The sequence below is a fragment of the Diceros bicornis genome, chromosome 32 (genome assembly GCF_020826845.1).
Source record: "Diceros bicornis minor isolate mBicDic1 chromosome 32, mDicBic1.mat.cur, whole genome shotgun sequence".
NCBI classification, from domain to species: Eukaryota; Metazoa; Chordata; class Mammalia; order Perissodactyla; family Rhinocerotidae; genus Diceros; species Diceros bicornis.
In genome coordinates this window covers 8,188,698-8,207,540 of record NC_080771.1, presented here as the reverse complement: position 1 = coordinate 8,207,540, position 18,843 = coordinate 8,188,698, and positions in this window count along the sequence as shown.

The window sequence follows — 18,843 nt, the reverse complement described above, 5'->3', positions numbered from 1 at the left end:
AGTTGGGCAGGCACGGGGGAAGGAAGGCGGCTTCTGAAGCCTTTGCCCCTCCTGTTTTCTTTGCAGGCGATTCCAGCGCTCAGGCCATCTGTTCCTTGTTGTGGGTGGTTAAGTGAAATGGGCTGCCAATACAAATAGCCCCACTTGAGGTTTGTTTGCGTAAATTGTTTTGAAAGCTTCATGACGAATTTTAAGGATTACTTGCAGTGGTGGGGACCTTGGCGGAGACGGAAATATAAATTTAGAGATGCCAGTTGGAATCTATTAATTTGCTTGAAGCCCATCACCCTAACTCTGCTGCTTAACTGGCTGTGTGACCTTTGGCAGGTGAATTAGCCTCTCTGGTCTTTCGTTTCCTCATCCGTTCAATGGGAGGTGATGGGCATAGTAGCTACCCTATGGGATTATGAATCTGACACAAGATGATTCATATAAAGTGTTTAGCACAGGGATTGGCGAGTGGTATGGGCTCAATAAATGGAAGAGGTTAGAGTCTTTGCTAACGTGAGAGGAAGAGTAGCCCCATTTGGCGCTCAGAGCCAGACAGCCCTGGGGTTGTGTCCTAGCTTGGTGACTCGCTGTCCAGGTGACCTTGGGAAAGTTATTTTTTCTCTCTGAGTCTCAGTTTTTAAGTTTGGAGAACGGGGTTAATAACTGATCATGAAGACTACTCAAGGTACCATATGTAAAGCACATGGCTCTGTGTCAAGTTCTCACAGTGGCTGCCATTGTCATTACTCCGTAACAGCCCTGCTGGGCTACTTCTGGATGAGTGCGAGCCCTCTACTCGCAGAGTCTGGAATGGCACGTCCATTCTGTCCTGTGTCTCCTGCTTTTGCTCTCATCTTGGTGGAGCTACTTGGAGCAGTCTGTTCAGAAGGAGCTACATGGGACTCATTGGGAAAGAGCGATGGGTGCCATCCGCCATAGGTGAGGGGTGAGGAGTGGGAGCACACGAGTGTATTTGGTGACCCTGCTCTAGCAGGGAAGACATTCAAACCGGTGCCTGCACAAAAAATAGCTGGTAAAGGGGCCGGCCCGGTGGCGCAAGCGGTTAAGTGCACGCGCTCCGCTGCGGCGGCCCGGGGTTCGCTGGTTCGGATCCCGGGCGCGCACCAATGCACTGCTTGGCAGGCCGTGCTGTGGCGGCGTCCCATATAAAGTGGAGGAAGATGGGCATGGATGTTAGCCCAGGGCCGTCTTCCTCAGCAAAAAAAGAGGAGGATTGGCGGGTGTTAGCGCAGGGCTGATCTCCTCACAAAAAAAAAAAAAAAAAAAAATAGCTGGTAAAGAAGGAAGTTGCACAGAATGGAGGCGTGAGGTGGAGAGATGCCATGCGCATAACTGCCAGCAGCCGAATGTCGCAAATCTTGGGTGGGTTTCTGATTCCACTGTGCTGCTAAGCATCTCGAGGATCATGTTTGGGAATCTCCAGGGAAACAGTCCATTTTGGGGTGACTCTCTGGGGATGAGAGAGAAAGAGACAGAGACAGGAGGGGGAGAGAAGTAACAAAAGCATGAGACTAAGGAGGACAGATAGAGAAGCAGACAAGAGACACAGAGAATAGAAAGAAAGAGACGGAAGAGGAAGAAACATAGAGTCAGAGAGACATGGAGGAGAAGGAGATAGAGATGGAGAGAAATAGAAAGAGAGAAACAGAGAGAGAGAGAGAGACGAGGACAGACAGAGAAGGTGAGACAGAGACTGAGACGGAGACAAGGAGAGACAGAGACAGAGACATAGAGTCGGAAAGATGGAGAGAGAAATAGAGACAGAGAGAGGAGGAAGAGTCCAATGGCTTCCCCAAGCTCCGAAACCCAATGAAACAGGCAACAGAGTCCGTTCACTATGGAGATTCGGATCTGCACACCCAGGGACCATCAGAAGTGGAGGTGGCCCCCATCTTCTCCCCGGGACACCAGCTGCCCACCAGTCCCCAGCCTGGCATACTGGCAGGACCTTTCAGGCTCCCGGGGGCCTGACCCAGTTCTTTCATCTTCCAGCCGCATGGTCCCGTCCATAATGCAGACCAGGAGCTGCCCAGATGGAGCGAAGGGCAAGGGCTCCTGGCCATGCCGGTGGAAGCATTTCTCCCGATGACAGATAAATTGTCGGGGCCTCTGTTCTTCATTTACCTCACAGACGGGCGATTCCTCCGACGACCTCCCCCAAATGAAAGCCAGCTGCCCCCCGATCCATTGTGCACTTTGCTTCACTTCGGACGGTCTTCTGACTTTCAACTCAAACCTGCCTACTGTCTTGACAGGCTGTAGTGCTTAATGATATTTTATTGTGTGATTTCACCAAACCCTAGAGTTTTGCACTTATTTTAAGCTAATGGACTAAATCTGGACCCATTTGCTAAAACAAGCTCTGCTTTAGTAAGGAGCAGAGTGGTTACACATAAACCAGGGTAGCAGGTAAAACATTAGGTTTCTGTTGCATCTAACCAAGCAACAGGCTGTCCTTACGTGATGGGTATGGCAGCCGTCACAAGGCATGTTCAAAACTTCCTTTCCTATAGGGAAGGAGGCATGAGCTATTTTGTCCATTGCCCTCGGTCATTTGGTAAACGTGAGCCGAGCTTCTGTTGCATGTAAGTCCTTGAGGGATATGCAGTTGAAAAGCAGGCTCCAGAGGAGATGACCCTGGTCGGGGAAATATGTGTATGATTCGAAGGAAAAGGGCTCAGGACCTTAGGAGGACCAGGGGTCATGGTTCTGGGGTATCACCAGGAAGTGAATGCACTCAGCTTTGCAGAATAGGTGGCTTCAAGGGTAAAGCTTCAAATTTGGGTAGGATTTAGAGCAGTGGCTCCCAACCAGAGATGATTTTGCCTTCTATGTGACCCTTGATAATGTCTGGAAACATTTTCAGTTGTCACACCTGGGAGGAGAGGGTGTCAGGGACGCAGCTAAACATCATACAATGTATAGGACAGTTACCCACAACACAGAAAGATCCTGCCTAAAATGTCCATGGTTCTGCTATTGAGAAATCCTGCTTTAGATTGAGGAAAATGGGTGTGGTGGTATATATGATCCCCAGGTGGCCAGGTATAGCTGTGTAGGTTGTGCACTGACCAACTCCAGTGGGTGCTAATCACGTTGACTCTGATGAAAATGGGCCTCCTGGAGTTGTGCAATGCAATAGCCCTGCAGGTGGAGGGAAAAGTACGAGCAAAGACTCAAGGGCAGGACAGCGTGTGTTAGGTTTGGCTTGAACATAAGGTGCTTGGAGAGGATTGGAAGGGGATGAAAAGTTAGGGTTGGGTCTAGGAGCTAGGACTTGGTCCTGTAAGCAGGGGGGAGCCATTGAAGGCTTTGGGAAATGAAATGAGAAGATCTGAGACGAGCTTCAGAAAGACTCAGTAGGCAGCAATACGTAACATAAATTATCATCATCTCAGGTAGCGAAAGACAAGGGGAGAGCCTGCGAGAAGGGCCACCAGCAGGAAAGTACTACGTGGCCTGTGGATTAGAAGAGGCGGGTCTGGAGAGCAGACACATGACGGAGGCGAATTAATGGGGTGAGGGGGAATTGAGGATATCCGTGCAATCTGGGCCACCATCTCCAGGTCCCTCTGGAACTGACCTCAAGTGGAACCTCCTTCCAACTACTTTATCATGAAACCGAGCACTCTCCTCTCCCCTTTCACTACCCCGTCTGTCCTGAGGCCCTGTTTTGGTGTCACGTAATAAATAAAGCATGGTTCTTTAACGTTGTAATTATTTTTCTTTTGTGGTGACATTAAATCCCAGAAACAGGGAAAGAAGAATAGACTTGAAACCTTTCTGAAGATCTAATGACGATGACTCCCCAAGAGCAGAGAGCAGGGATTTACGTATTTGCTGTCAAAGTGAAGGTACCACGATCTGGACGTCATTCCGGTGAGCATCTGGGTGGCTGGTATGCAAGGTCAAGTATGCTACACTGAGAATTAGCCTCGCTGGGCAGGCTAGTCCCTCCCTGCTTCCGGTGGGGAATCAACATCTGCACCCTGGCTTCCAGTCTCCCCCGCTTTACAATGGATCTTTCCCCATCTTCTTGCGTTACAGTCCATATAATGGGTTATAGTGGTTATGGACTAATCAATTACGGGGTGAAGATCTACAGGTTTGATTTACTACGAAATGTTTATTTCATTGGCTGATTATTGAAAAGGCAGTGCAGTGTGGCTGTAAAGCAGACAGCTCTGGAGTCATCTTCCTGATGAGGAACCCCACACTGCTCCCTTGTAAGTGGGTGACCTTCAGCTAAAGAATTAACCTTTCTGTGCCTCAGTTCCTAACCTTTACATCAGTGATGATAATAGTACCACCTTGTAGAATTATTATGAAAATGAAATGAGTTAACAAATGTAAAGTGTTTAAATAATAGCTGGCAGAACGTAAATGCTCAATAAAATATTCGGTATCTTGATCGTCATCATCGTTATTTTCATCAACCTCTTTTCCGCTCTTATGCTTTCGGATTTGAAACGTGGCCCTTTGGAATCAGTTGGCATGTTCTGCGTAAAAGATACTCAGCAGATTAGACACAGGGACTAATTCTGGACTAGACTCTCAAGGAGGTTGTTTTTTTCTCTGCTTCCATCACCATCGTGCATCTTCTCTGAGTGTTTGTTTAACACAAGGGTCAGTCTTTGGGAGTTAGTGTTTCGCTGAATCGGACCCATTAGGCACAAGCTGGTCTGCCATCTCTGCATCTGGCATTCGGGGGGCGGCAGTGCCAGGACTCAATCAGCGCAGAGTAGAAATAGCCAGTGGCGGTCAAGGAAACAGCAGGGCTTAGCATGCCAGAAGGAATGTCTTTGGTTATGCCTAATGAGTATAACAAACTAAAAAAGAAAAAAAAAACTAATTTGGCCAAAGTAATGTAAATGTGTGTGTTTTGAAGGAACCTGGAATAACTTAGAGGAGGGAGATGACAGATAGATGTTTCTGGAAAATATGAGCTGAACTGCAACCCCTGATGTAAGCATTCACAGTGCTCCCTGCAGGAGGAAACACGCCACCTCATCTTATTAGTTTAAGTCCACACATGACGGACGAAAGTGGTGGTGGACTAACTGATTATGGAGTGAGGACCCGCGGGTTTTATTTGCTACTAAAATGTTTGTTTCATCTGTCAGTTATTTAAGTGCGTAGCGGAATACAAATCAACTGACAAAAACAATCTTTCCCCTCAAAGATGAAATATTTGAATCCATTATGCAAAGGTTTTTGGAAACCCCGGGCGACTGCCTGGATTTGTCACCAGTCTTGGGGAGAGGTGTAGATGAGGCTGAGAGAAATTCCCAGTACGGGATTCGGAATTGCCTCGGGTCCGTAAGAGACAGCTGTTGCCTGGTCCTCTGCTAGGCACTTTTGTTTGTTGTATCTCATTTAAATCAACACAGGCAAGCTCCCCTGCCTCAAGACTGGCTCCCTTTTGGCTAATATTGTCAGCATGCAGATAGCAAAATGGTGCCAGATCCACCCCTGGAAACCCTCTGGAGCCAGCCTTCCTCAGTCAAGCCCCATGTCGTCCCACCGTGTGTCCATGACTTTACATGGCCACTGGATGTCACTGTGCCACTGGGCTGGGCCACGCAGAGCATTTATCTGGCTGTTAAAAAACCCTGCCTCTTAAGGAAAACAGTGGAACGTGACAGTTGGGTAACTACTCAGAAGGGCCCTAATTATAATGCAAACCTTGTCAAAAAGATGATGTTTACTGTAGGAGGCATTTTACATGACAAACTTTCACATGATAGGAGACATTTTAGATCCAGTTTCAAAAAAAATTAACAAAAAAAAAAAAAAGAAGAAGAAGAGAAGAAAATCAAGCGAGAAGCCAAATGAACATTTTCAATTCGTAATCCCCCAAATGGTGATATTCTGATATGTTATGTGGTTGTGTTTTGGAATGAAGAATGCCAAGATAGTTTTGTTCCTTCTTTTCCTTCCCCTTCTTCTTCTTCTTTTTTATTTTTTTGGTTCTGACAGCTTCCCCCACCACTTCCAAGAGCCACAAAAAAATGTTTTTCAAATGAACACAGGCAAGGATGTGTCACCCAGTGATGGATTGCTCACTCCAGTTCAGCTTTTGATAATTAAGTTCTACTCTTCACAGACGAAGGCGATTCTGCCAAATCCAAAATACCCTGGAAAATGTAAAATTAGAACCTTATGAGAAAAAAGATTAAAAGAGCTAAATATATATTATGTAGTTTGGCGAAGTGGTGACTGGGGCGGGGTGGGGTGTGGAGAGAGGGCATGACTTGATAACTGCCTATTAATCTGCACGGGGACACATGGCAAGGAAGAAGGGGAATATGTACACATGGGGACAAGGTCAAATTAAGAGTAAGCCGATGATCTAAATAAAAAAGAAGAACGTGAGTACAAACATCACTATAATCGTCCTGACCGACAGACGGGAGCTAGTACTTCAATTAGGATAGTGCTTCAAAGGCAAAGAATTAGCTACTCCAATGCTTGGGTCATTGCATATAGGTCTACCCTAAACACAGGCTCACAGTACTACATAGAGAACAAAAACCCCTCCTGGTCCCTCAGGGGTGGGGCAAGTTTTCTTAAAACTCTGATTTCCGTCTCTACAAATCTTGCATTTGGGGTCTCGAGGTTACACACCATTAAACACAATGTTCTAACTGGAATGCTCCCCCTTTGAAGACTGGTTCTGAATCATGAGCTAGAGACTCCATGTCACCACTCTAGAAGTCTACCAAGAAACCCTGGCTAAGGTCAGAGAGGGTCTGTGCAATCCCATGGGGTAGCATCATTGGCCTGGAGGCCGCCATCTTGTTTGGCTGCATCTGCGGTTCACCCACTAAGCATGGGTTGTGACTGGAAAATCCAGCCCTGAAACCAGCCAGTCCTTTCTCCATGGATCAACACCACCAACCACAACAAGCATCAGGAATTACTGAGTGATTTATTAGAAGAGACTGCAAAAGATACTTTAAAAGCAAATTCCCTCACCCACGTATAATGCACCATGGGCGGAGGAAAGGCCAACAACCCATGTGGCCATTACATTCTTGGCAGAGAGCACCCACTTAGTTGGCTCACTCAAATGGGCAGGAGCTGGGTTTCACAAACCATTCCTATCTTGAGGACTCCTGGCGTTCATTTGATCGCCCTGAAAGCTGGATCTTTATCTACCCCAGTAATTTATCTCTTTGAAAGGAGAAAGCAGGGGCGAAGACAGATGCAGTTGATAAATACACTATTTTGCAGCGTACAATTAGCCTCAGTTAAATGTTCAAGTGCTGCCGATGGGGGCTGCCTTTCTGCTGTGAAACTGATATTTCCAGCTGCCCTAACTGGACCTAGTTCATCCACCCCCACCACTGTCTGTGCCGGGGAGATGTTCAAGGAGCCCAGTGGGAAATTTCTCAAGTCTGTAGGGAGGATGAGGGGGATAGCGACAAAGGAGGATATGGCCAGGGCAGGCCCACTGGTCTTTCCTCTTTGCCAAGGATCTCTTGGATTTTGCTTCCGATTTTTTTTTTTTCCATCCAATTGCAAGCCTGGAATTAAGGGCAGTCTGACCTGACCCTGGGTTCCAGGGGAGTGAGATAGCTTAAACCTGCTTTCTGTCAGAACTCCCTCCCCACCGAGATGGCTTGGTGGGAACCCAGAGATAAAAAAATGGGAACTGACTTCTTCCATGGGGCAGGAAAACAACCAGGAGGAAAAGAAGACTTCCTGCCCCTCTCTGTCAGCCGATAAGCCTAATTGGCTGGGTCTGCCTGCTGCATGTTGATTACGCCCTAACGAAGCCCTATTGATCGGGACACCGTGTAACAGTGGCTCGCGTGGACAACAACCTCTTCCTGTGGTCTGGCTTCTCAGCATTATAAATTGGGTCAAAGATGCAAAGCATGCACTCCTCCTGGGGACCTGAGAACAACTTTCTAACCATTCCAGGACCCAGCACGTTACCCCTTTTGGGCAGAAAAGATGTCTTGATTGGATTCAGGAAGTACTGAATTACTAATACTCTTCTGAGTGTGGTTTATGTTTTAATTAAGCCTCAGAATTAACACAAATGCTGTTCAGGGATCCCAAGCCCAGGTGGTTGGGCTGGGGAGCAGGCCGGGTTGGAAATGGACACACACAGGCTCTCAGGGCTGAGATGGGAAAGCAGAGGAAGGGGTGGCCAGGAGGCTGTGTCCAGCAGTGGACACTGTGGTTGTAGCAGAATAAGCCTGGGCAAGTCACTTCATTTCTCTGAGCCTCCATTTTTTCATTTGTAAAATGGAGACAATAATAGTATTTACTTAAAAAGACTGTTACAAGAATTAAGTTAACCCACCCACATAAAGCTTAGAACAATACATGGTCCAAAGCAACTGATCAGTGCATCTTAGTAAATACTAGGATGCTATTTCCCATCATCATCCTTACCTCCTCAACTCAGGGCCAGATTCTGATCTATGGAGGCACCAAGCATCGAAAAGATTGTGGTAATGGGGCCTGGGAGGAGCAAAGAGCCTCTTGCCATGCTGTGAGATAATTCTGAAAGCAGTACGGCAGGACTTGGTCAACCTAAGTATGTGTGTAACCCAAGGCCCAGTCGTCTGTCCTTGTGTATATGCCCCACGGAAATTCTCACCCAGGTCGTTTTAAACGGATATCAAGAGGAAAATCGTTGTGTTGTATTTTCTGTTTGTGGAGACTTGGAGACAATCTGGGGTCATCCCTGGGAAAATTGAGAGTGTCCACGATGGAGAACCAAGAAACTGTGAGAAGAAACTGACTAGATATACACACAGCAGCGGGGCTGGAGTTTCAATGCATGGCATTATGGTGACGAAGTAAGAAACACGATGAAATGTGTAATGTGATGCCATTTATGTAAATTAAATATACATACACACAAAAAACACACATTCGTAAGGACATGTGTAGTCATGACGATACACGTTAGAAAGGATGCCTATGGGGGAGGAAGGAAATGGGGGCGAATGGGAATAATCAGATAACCAGATAAATATAGTGAAGTAGGTCTTGCCCAGACTGATAATGGCAACACATGGTGAACTGGGGATGAAATGAACTCAACTCTTTGCCCCTGATGTTCAAAAAGAGAATCGCTTACCCTTACATGTTATTAAAAGTAAAAAGATTATATATTCATACATTATATATATATATATACACATACATTACATACGTATATATACATGCATTAAACTATGAACTAAGTGTAGATAATTCTAATAAAGCTATAGTTTTTCCCCATTTAAAACAAACTTTTTATTTTGGAATAATTTTAGATTTACAGAAAAGTTGCAAGGAAAGCACAGACAGTTCCTGTAGACCCTTCATCCAGCTTCCCCCAATGTTAACATCTGACAGTACCGTGGTATAAACCAACATCTGTACATGACTGTTAACACACCTCCAGACATTATTTGAATTTCACCATGTCCTCCCTAATGTGGAATGCAGGATACTGCGTTACATTCAGTTGTCCTGTCTCCTTAGTCTCCTCCCACTCTGTGACAGCTCCTCAGACTTCCCTTGTTTTGCACAACCTTGATGGTTTGGAGGACTGCTGGTCAGGTAGTCTGCAGAACGCCCCTCACTTTAGATTTGTCTGATGTTTTCTCATTTTTGGACTGGGGGTATGGGTTTTTGGGAAGAAGAACACAGAGGTGAGATACCCTTCTCATAACATACGGGGGCATGTGATATCAACATTATTTTTCACTTGTGACGTTAACCTTCACCACTTGGTTAAGGTGGTATCTGCCAGATTTCTCTATTGTTAAGTTAGTATTTTTCTCTCTCTCTCTTTTTTTTTTTTTTTGATGAGGAAGATTAGCCCTGAGCTAACATCTGTTGCCAATCCTCCTCTTTTTCCTGAAGAAGATTGGCCCTGGGCTAACATCTGTGCTCATATTCCTCTACTTTATATGTGGGATGCCTGCCACAAAATGGCTTGATGAGCGGTGTGTAGGTCCACACCCAGGATCTGAACATGCAAACTCCAGGCCACCAAAGCAGAGCACGGGAACTTAACCACTATGCCACTGGGCCTGCCCCAAGTATTTTTCTCTTTTCGTATTTTATTCTTTGGAAATGATTCACTAAGTCCAGCCCACATTCAGTGGGAGGGAAATTAAGCTCCATTTCTTGGAGGGGAGAAGTTTCTACATATATTTCTCAATGCATTTTTTTCTTTTTTTTTTTATCATGGGAAAATACACAAAATTTACCATCTTAATCATTTTTAAATGTAAAATTTACCACAAAATTTACCATCTCAACCATTTTTTAAATGTAAAATTCTCTCAATCCTTTTTAAAAATAGCTTTATTTAGATATAACTCACATACCACAAAATTTACCCCTTTAAAGTGTAAATATAGTGGGTTTAGTATATTCACAGGGTTGTGCAACCACCGCCACTAAATAAGTTTAGAACATTTTCATCACCCCAAAAAGAAACCTTGTACTCATTGATAGCCACTTCTTGTTCTCCTCTGTCCCCAGATCTTGACGTTGACTAATCTACTTCTGGCCCTATAGATTTGCTTGTTCTGACACTATATAGTTGGAATCGTACAATATGTGGTCTTCGTGATTGGTTTTTACTTAGCATAACATTTTCAGAGTTTATCCAGGTTGTACCATGCGTCAGTACTCCATTTCTTTTTATTGAGAAATAATATCCTATCGTATGGATATTCCATATTCTATTTATCCATTTATCAGTTGATGGACATTTGTGTTGGTTCTACTTGTTGGCTATTATGAATAATGCTGCTACGAATATTCATGTACAAGTTTTTTTGTGGACGTGTTTTCATTCCTCTTGGGTGTATACCTAGGAGAAGAATTTCTGGGTCATGCAATAGCTCTATGTTTATCATTTGAGGAACTGTCAAATTATTTTCCAATGTGGTTTCACCATTTTGCATTCCAACTAGCAGTGTATGAGGGTTCTGATTTCTCCACATCCTTGATATTGTCTGGTTTTTTTTGATTATAGCCCTCCTGGTGGGGGCAAAGTGATATCTTATTGTGGTTTTGATTTGCATTTCCCTAATGGGCTAATGATGCTGAGCATCTTTTCATGTGTTTATTGGCCATTTGCATATCTTCTTTGGAAAAATTTCTATTGCCATCCTTTGCTCATTTAAAAAATTGGGTTATTTGTCTTTTTATTATTGAATTATGAGAGTTCTTTACATATTCTGGATACCAGTCCCTTATCAGATGTATGATTTGCAAATATTCTTCCATTGTTTTGATTGTATTTTCACTTTATTACTTGCAGCACAAAAGCTTTTAGTTTTGATGTGTCCAATCTACTTTGTTGTTCTTGTTGCTTGTGTTTTTCATGTCATGTCTAAGAACCCATTGCCTAATCCAAGGTTATGGAGATTTACTCCTATGATTTCTTCTAAGTGTTATAGTTTTAGTGCTAATGTTTAGGTCTATGATCCATTTTGAATTCACTTTTCTGTATGGTGTGAGGAAGGGGTATAGTTTCATCCATCTGCCTGTGGATATGCAGTGGTAAGCCCATGCTCTGTTTGCTAAACTGGGCACCTTGGCTCAGGGCCATGCCTTCCTGGAGGAAGTGGTTCCTTTTTCTAATTCATTATCCCAAGAGGAGAGCCTTTTACTAAATTTCCTGAAGGCATAATAGAGATTAGCAGAAGCTTGGTCAGAAACTCCTCTGAGATAGGATGAAAGCAACATGCCTTCTCCTCAGAAAAATGCACATATCTGTACAAAATTGTGCATGATTTAGGATCCCCTAAGGCCACTGGTGCATACACTGGGGATCCATGGAGTTAAGCTTAATACCTAGTAGTATAGTGTTTCAGGGTTTTCCAAATGCTGTTCACCACCTAGAAATGTTTTAATACGTCCTCTCACGACCTTTCCTATTGTTTATTGAATATTTCCTTTAAATTGACTTCCTATGTTTTATTTTAACTATAAAATGGTATTTGATATTGCTACCATGATATCTGTGAAATCACAGGTGCTGTGTAGCAGTTAAGAGGTTGCATCTGGAGCCAGATGGCCTGGATTGGAGTCCTGGATCCATCGCTTATTAGCTGTGTGACCTTGAGCAAGTTACTTGACCTCTCTGCACCTCTGTTCTTTATCTGTAAAATGAGGCTACTAAGAGTACCTTCCACATAGAGTTGTTATGAAGATTAAATAAGTTAGCACATGGAAAGTCCTTTGAACAGTGCCTGGGACCTAGCAAGCACTCGATATATGTTAGCTCTTATTCTAACACCAGGAAATTGCAAAGTTTTTCCAGTACATTGTACCCCAGTAGCTCACATCTTACACTTTGGAAAATGCTGCTGCATAGTCATGATCTCTCAAGAGAAAACGTGTGTGCGTGCCCGTGCATGCATGCACACACACACACTCTCTCTCTCTCCAGCCAAAGAAGCAGGAAATCCGAAGGAGGAGATAAAGTAACTGATAGCGGCTTTGGGAAGATACTGAGAGGGCATCTGAGGGTATGTTTGTTTCTGGATTACAGTGACAGAGCAATAAGGAAAAACAGACTCTGTTTATTCTGCTCGATGCCACCTTCCAGAGAGGCCAGGAAGCACATCCGCCCCTATCTGATGCCTGTGTTGCCGTGGGGCCCTCCTTGGTCCCTGTCCCTCTAGCTGGCTGCTGTGAGCTGCTGAAGGCCTCCCTCTTGGGTGTGGGAGTTCTGCTCTGCCTGTCCCCATGGGGGGTACTCACCCATTGGAGCCTGGATCTGAGCACAGAGAGATCTGCCTCGGGAGGAGGGCGTGCTGCCTCTGAGGCCCAAATCACCTGCCCACTGTGGCTAATGGGGAGGGGTTTAGGCCAAGCCTGGGGGTCTCATTTGTAATTTTTTTTTTTGTTATTTCCTACACCTTCTTCTTGAGCCAAAGCACCCTGATTTTGTTCTAGGGCCTCTCAACCTACTTCACTTTTGGTTCATGTGCTTCAAATTCCAGGGGAGGAGCCGTGCCCGAAGCTAAGCCAATCAGCTCTCCCCATCTCTTTTGCTGTGGTGTTTGGTTTAGGGATGGGCACATGACCCAAGTGGTCCAATCAGAACCAACCTGACTCAACCCTGCGAACTTTGTCTGAGCTGTCAGAGAAGGGCCTCTCTTCCTCCGAGCTGTCACTGGGGATACAGGAGCCTGAAATGACCAGAGATGCACGAGTATGGAGCCTCCCCATGGGGAACAGAAGCAAGAGATGGAGCCTACTGATATTGTTTGAACCTGAATCATCCTGTGCCTGAAGTCCACCATACTCCTGGATTTGTCTTTTACAAGTGAAAATTACAACAACTAACCTTAGACTCACCCCAGGGAAAGTTAGCCATCTCATTAAACAATTCCAGCTGGAGAGCTGGGGAGCAGCCCAGTGGGATGTAGCTGGGGAATGCTGGTGGGTGTGACTTTAATATTGGAAACCAGTGCTATTTGCTCCTTAGTTCTGTGGAAGCAGTTATGGCCACTGGCTTTATGTATGTCACCTTCGTCCAGGATGACCATTCAACCTCAGTCTTGGGCATCCCACGGAAATAACAATCCCTTACATTCACCTGGCAGGATTCGGCTCGCAAAGTACCTTCCAATGCATTGTCTCTTTTGATGCTCCTGTCGAGACCCTCGGAGGAAAACAGACCAGGAATTAGTACCCTCAGTTCACAAATGGGCAAACGGCGTGTTAAGCACTGAAGGCTGCTGTCCAAGACGTACATCTGATCAGTAACAGCCAGGACTTCATCCTTGTTCTTCTACCATGAAATCACTGCTCTTCCTAATTCACTAGTGGGAAAGCTAACCATCCCATGTTCAGGAAGCCACACTGCACGGAAGGAAGATAGCAGACTCTGGACTCGGACTATGTGGGCTCCCAGCTGTTCTGCTTACCAGCAGTGTGATCCCCAATACTAGTTTCCCTTTTGTGCCTTCGTTTCTCCATCTGGTAAAAGGGGACGATAATGGTACCTACCACGTAGGTATCCCCTTTTGACAATGTTAAGCCACAATGTTGTGAAGAACAAAAGAAACAACCCATATAAAGTATTTACAGGATAAATACTCAAAGTTCAGGCTTATCGTGGTGATTCATTATGATTCAGTAACACAGGCAGATCAGTGTCCTACAGCCTGGGCTCTGTAGGAAAATAGCAGAGACAATTCCTGGTAGGGGCAGGGGGAGGGGTGCCTGCAACTCTTGGCAAATCCACTTTTGTCCAAAAGACTTGATGTAGAAACTGATACTCCAAACTTGCTGGTGATCAATTTTGAAAAAGAGAAGAGAGTTTGTAAGTGTGACAAGGGAGGAGAGGGAGAAGGGTGTGTGTGTGACACGGGAGGTCTGAGCTCCCAGGATAAGGACAGACGTGCCTGCCCATTGCAGCCGTTCCTTTCCATTAGGGCAGAGATTCTCAAATGAGCATGAAACCAAATCACCTGCAGGGCTTGTTAACACACAATATCCTGAACCCGACCCGCAGAATTTCTGATTCCATAGGACTGGGGTGGGACCTGAGAATTTGCTGCTGGTGGAGGATCCTGCTTTGGAAACCACTGCTTTAGAACTTGCCAGGGACACCCCATGTTTGACATCAGAAATGGTCCGGAAAATTCGGTGGAATTAATTTCCCGCTGACTTATATTTTAATTTAAGATAATATTTTGTGACTCTTGACTGATCTTTTAGTAGGTATTCGGATTCTTAGAACAAGATGTTCTCTGCTTTTCTAACTCCCTGCGCTCGACTGATGCCACATGCCAGGGGAGAGGGAGTGGTCTGTGTCATGTGTGGCTGTGACTTGTTTTCGGGGGTCTCCCTAAACCTGGCCCAGGCTTGCTCAAGTAGGGGGTTCCATTTGAGTCTGCAAGTAAAATCTGCTTGTCCTACTCAATACACACATTATCCTCCCCAGACAAGTCCAAGGTCACCTTCTGGACCGCCTCTGGCTTTTCTGGAAGTGCCTCTGTGGTTGCTGAGGTTCTCAACTAGCCCAAGTCATAGTTCCTTTGAGGTTATAGCCTACACTGGGCTTGTGCTGTAACTCTACCAGCACCACCGTGTTTAAGCTCCAGGGCGGTCCGTGAGGTGGACGCTGGGACTACTCCCATTTTACAGATGAGGAAACTGAGCCTGAGAGAGGTTGAGTCACTGATGCAAGGACATACAGGTGGTGAAGACAGGATTCAAGTGCAAGAACTCTGTTTCCAGAGGTGCTGGTCTTCATTGGCTTTATATTGTAATTATTCACCAAGAGATCACCAAAGAACACTGCCGTGAATTCTCAAATTTGATTTCAACGCCCTTCGCTTATCATCACATTTGATCTTTGCCACCATTACTGGACAGGTGACTTCATCCTCATTTTCCAGATAAGGAAACTGAGATGCCTGCAGCTGAGACAACTTGTGCATGGACATGGAAAGAGGGGGTGAACGGGCTGGGCCTCAGCTCCCCTTCAGGGCCCGATGCTTCAAATCCATGTGACAATAATTACTACTCACTCACAGGTTTCCAAGGGCTAGTCAGGGGGCTGCAGTATGGTTTTCCACAAACCACAACTATGAATGGACCATTAGATTATGTCTTAGCCTGGAGTAACCATCACAGATGCCGTCTTAGGTAAAGCAAGTGGCCTTAGAATATCTCTGGGGATTTCAAGAATTTGAAATGTTACTAGGTAATAATCATTATAACAGTATTAACAACAATAATAGCAAAAAACAACCAGCACACTAGGTGCTTAATTCCAGGACGTCATAAAAACCTTACCCTGTGGAATGCATACAGTGGGTATCATGCCCATTTTATTTATTTATTTATTTATTTATTTATTGCTGAGGAAGATTCACCCTGAGCTAACATCTGTTGCCAATTTTCCTCCTTTTATTTTTTCCCTTGAGGAAGATTAGCCCTGGGCTAACATCTGTGCCAATCTTCTGCCATTTTGCATGTGGGTCGCCGCCACAGCATGGCTGCTGAGTGGTGTAGGTCCGCGCCCGGGATCCGAACCCACAAACCCAGGTCACCAAAGCAGAGCGCACTGGACTTAACCACTACACCACGGGGCCAGCCCACTTTCATGCCCATTTTAGAGATCAGGAAACTGAGGCCTAGAGATGTTAGGTGATATCTAAGATCACACACCTGATATGTGACAGCGCCAGGACTCAACTCCCACTCCACGGGCTCTGCACTTACTCTGCGGCTGTACTGCTTCCTTCTGCTCATTTCATCACTTTAACCTTTGTGGCCCCCATGACACCCCCCCATTTTGCTATGGGGTACCTTCCCTGAGGCTCCCCTCACCTCCAAGCTATTCCACCCACTGCCCATTAATCCTCATTATTGCCCTCATAATAATATCTCTTCATAAATCTTTAACCACTTGGCACTTGATTATAATGTAATAAAAGGATCATAATGTAAATTGATATCTCACATTTATTGTTGTTTAAATGATGAGAGAGAAGAGAAAGTTCATAAAGTATTTAAATATTTCTTTTCCTTTGAGGGCTATGAACAGAAGGCTCTCCCCACTCCACCCCCAGTGTTTTTTTTTCTCCCCACTTTGAAGCATAAAGGAGAACATTCCGGTGCTGTTGTTCTGTCTGCAGACACCAGCATGCTGTGAAGTATGGTCTCATTTCCGCAGGGTCCCTATTGATTTGGGCAGAGATTGTCTGGTTTTTTCATGAACTTAAGAAAAAAAATAGGGAGCTTATCTGAAGGCTGTGGAGGCGTCTTATGGAACCCGTACCCATCATCTATCACTGCAGTAATGCTGTGTAACAAACCAGCTAAAGCATTATTTGGTTTAAGACAAAAAAAGCATGATTTTGGCTGATGAGTCTGTGGATTGTCGCTTTAGGCCAGCTTCTGCAGGGGCCCCCTTCTGGTCTCCTCTCAGCTCCCTTACATGACTGGGGTCAGCTGCAGGGCAGTTGGTCTAGAATGGCCTTGACTGGGCAGCCTGGGGTCACTCAGCTGTGCTCCACGTGTCTTATCCTCCAACAGGATAGCTTGAGCGTGTTCTCATGGTGAGGGCTGAGGGGGAACAGCATCCATGGAAACGCTCCAGTGCTTTCCCGAGCTTCTACTGTGTCGTGTGCTAACAAACAAGTCTCACGACTGAGCCCAGAGTCAAGGGTGGGGCAGAACACCCTGCCCAGAGTGGAGGACACTACAAGTTACACAGCAAAGGGTGTGAATACCAGGAGGGGCCATTAAAGTAACCAATTTACCATGGAGCCCAAAGCAGGAGGGAGAAGTGGGCCTCCGTGGGTCAGGAATCACACTGGAAGTCGCCACAAACCAAGGCAGCGCTGTGCCCTGCAGCGACTCAGCGTCTCCTCTCTGCAGCTCTCTGAACATCTTCTCCATCCCGCCTCACATCTTCTCCATGCTTTCTCTGCTGCCTTTGTCCACGTTGCTGTGTGCCTTGTGCCTTTGCTGGTACGTCACCACCCTGGTTTTTCATGGCTTCCATATCAGGCACTCTCCTAATAGCCTGGGTCCTAACCTCACATTCCTGAGACAGACAAGCAATTGGTTTACTCCAGCCTCTGGAATTTGCCCCTGTGTTGGGAAACTTGAGTCTCCCTGGTATTATCTTGCTAGGGCTGCTGTAAAAGAGTACCACAGACCCGGTGGCTTAAACAACAGACAGTTATTTTCTCACCGTTCTGGAGGCTGGAAGTATGAGATCAAGGTGTCCATAGGGCTGGTTTCTTCTGAGGCCTCTCTCCTTGGCTTGTAGATGGTCATCTTCGAGCCATCTTGTAGATAATCTTCCCTCTGTATGTGTCTGTGTCCTAATCTCCTCCTCTTGTAAGGACACCAGCCATAACAGATTAGGGCTCACCCTAATGACCTCATTTTACCTTAATTACCTCTATGAAGACCTTATCTCCATACAAGGGCACATTCTGAGGTATTGGAGGTTAGGACTTGCATATATGAATTTTGGGGGAAGACAATTCAATCCATAGCATCCTATTAAATTTGCTCCTCTTCCTTCTTCTCCGGGTTGGTCAATGGCCCCGTAACCATACACTTGTACAGGATGAAAACCTCAGAGGCAACCTTCCTCCCTCTTACCCTCACCTCCAATGCAACCCATCGTCCAAACAAGCAAATACCACCACCAAAATATTGGTCAAATCCATTCACTTCTTCTCATCTCCACCACCCCCGCCATCTGTGTCCATGTCACCATCCTCTTTCTGGATGCCCACAGTGGCCTCCCCCAGGCTCCCAGTCACTTCAATTCCATTGTCATTTCATTTTCTCCATAGCATTTACTACTGTCTGAGCTCATCTTCTTGTGCACTTGTCTATATCTGTCCCCTCACAGCAGATGCTAAACGCCTTGAGGATGAAGGACTTTGTCTATTCTGGTTGGTGCTGGCTGCCCATGTCTAGTAGTCTACTGTGATGGGCAAAGGGTAGGTGCTCAATGTTGAATGAATGAGAAAGGGTGTCATATCATACAAACATGGCTGCAGGCTCCCCACTTCCCCACCACCTCCTGGTCCTGCATTGGTGGGCAGTTCTCAGAAAAAAAAGGAAATGAGTAGAGGGCACCCTCCAAAGGTATTGACTACAGCCACAGATGCCAAGTCTGGGTTAAGAATGCAGGGCCAGGGCTGCCCCGGCTGAGCGGGGCCTTAGCTGAGCCCATGAAGTCAGGGTTCCCTGAGAAATGCACTGTGTGAACAGGACGGGGAGTGAGGCGGACCCTACACAACCTACTTATGATGAATAGCGAGGATTCCTTTGTAATTAGTACAACCGCTGGCCTACAATTAGTGT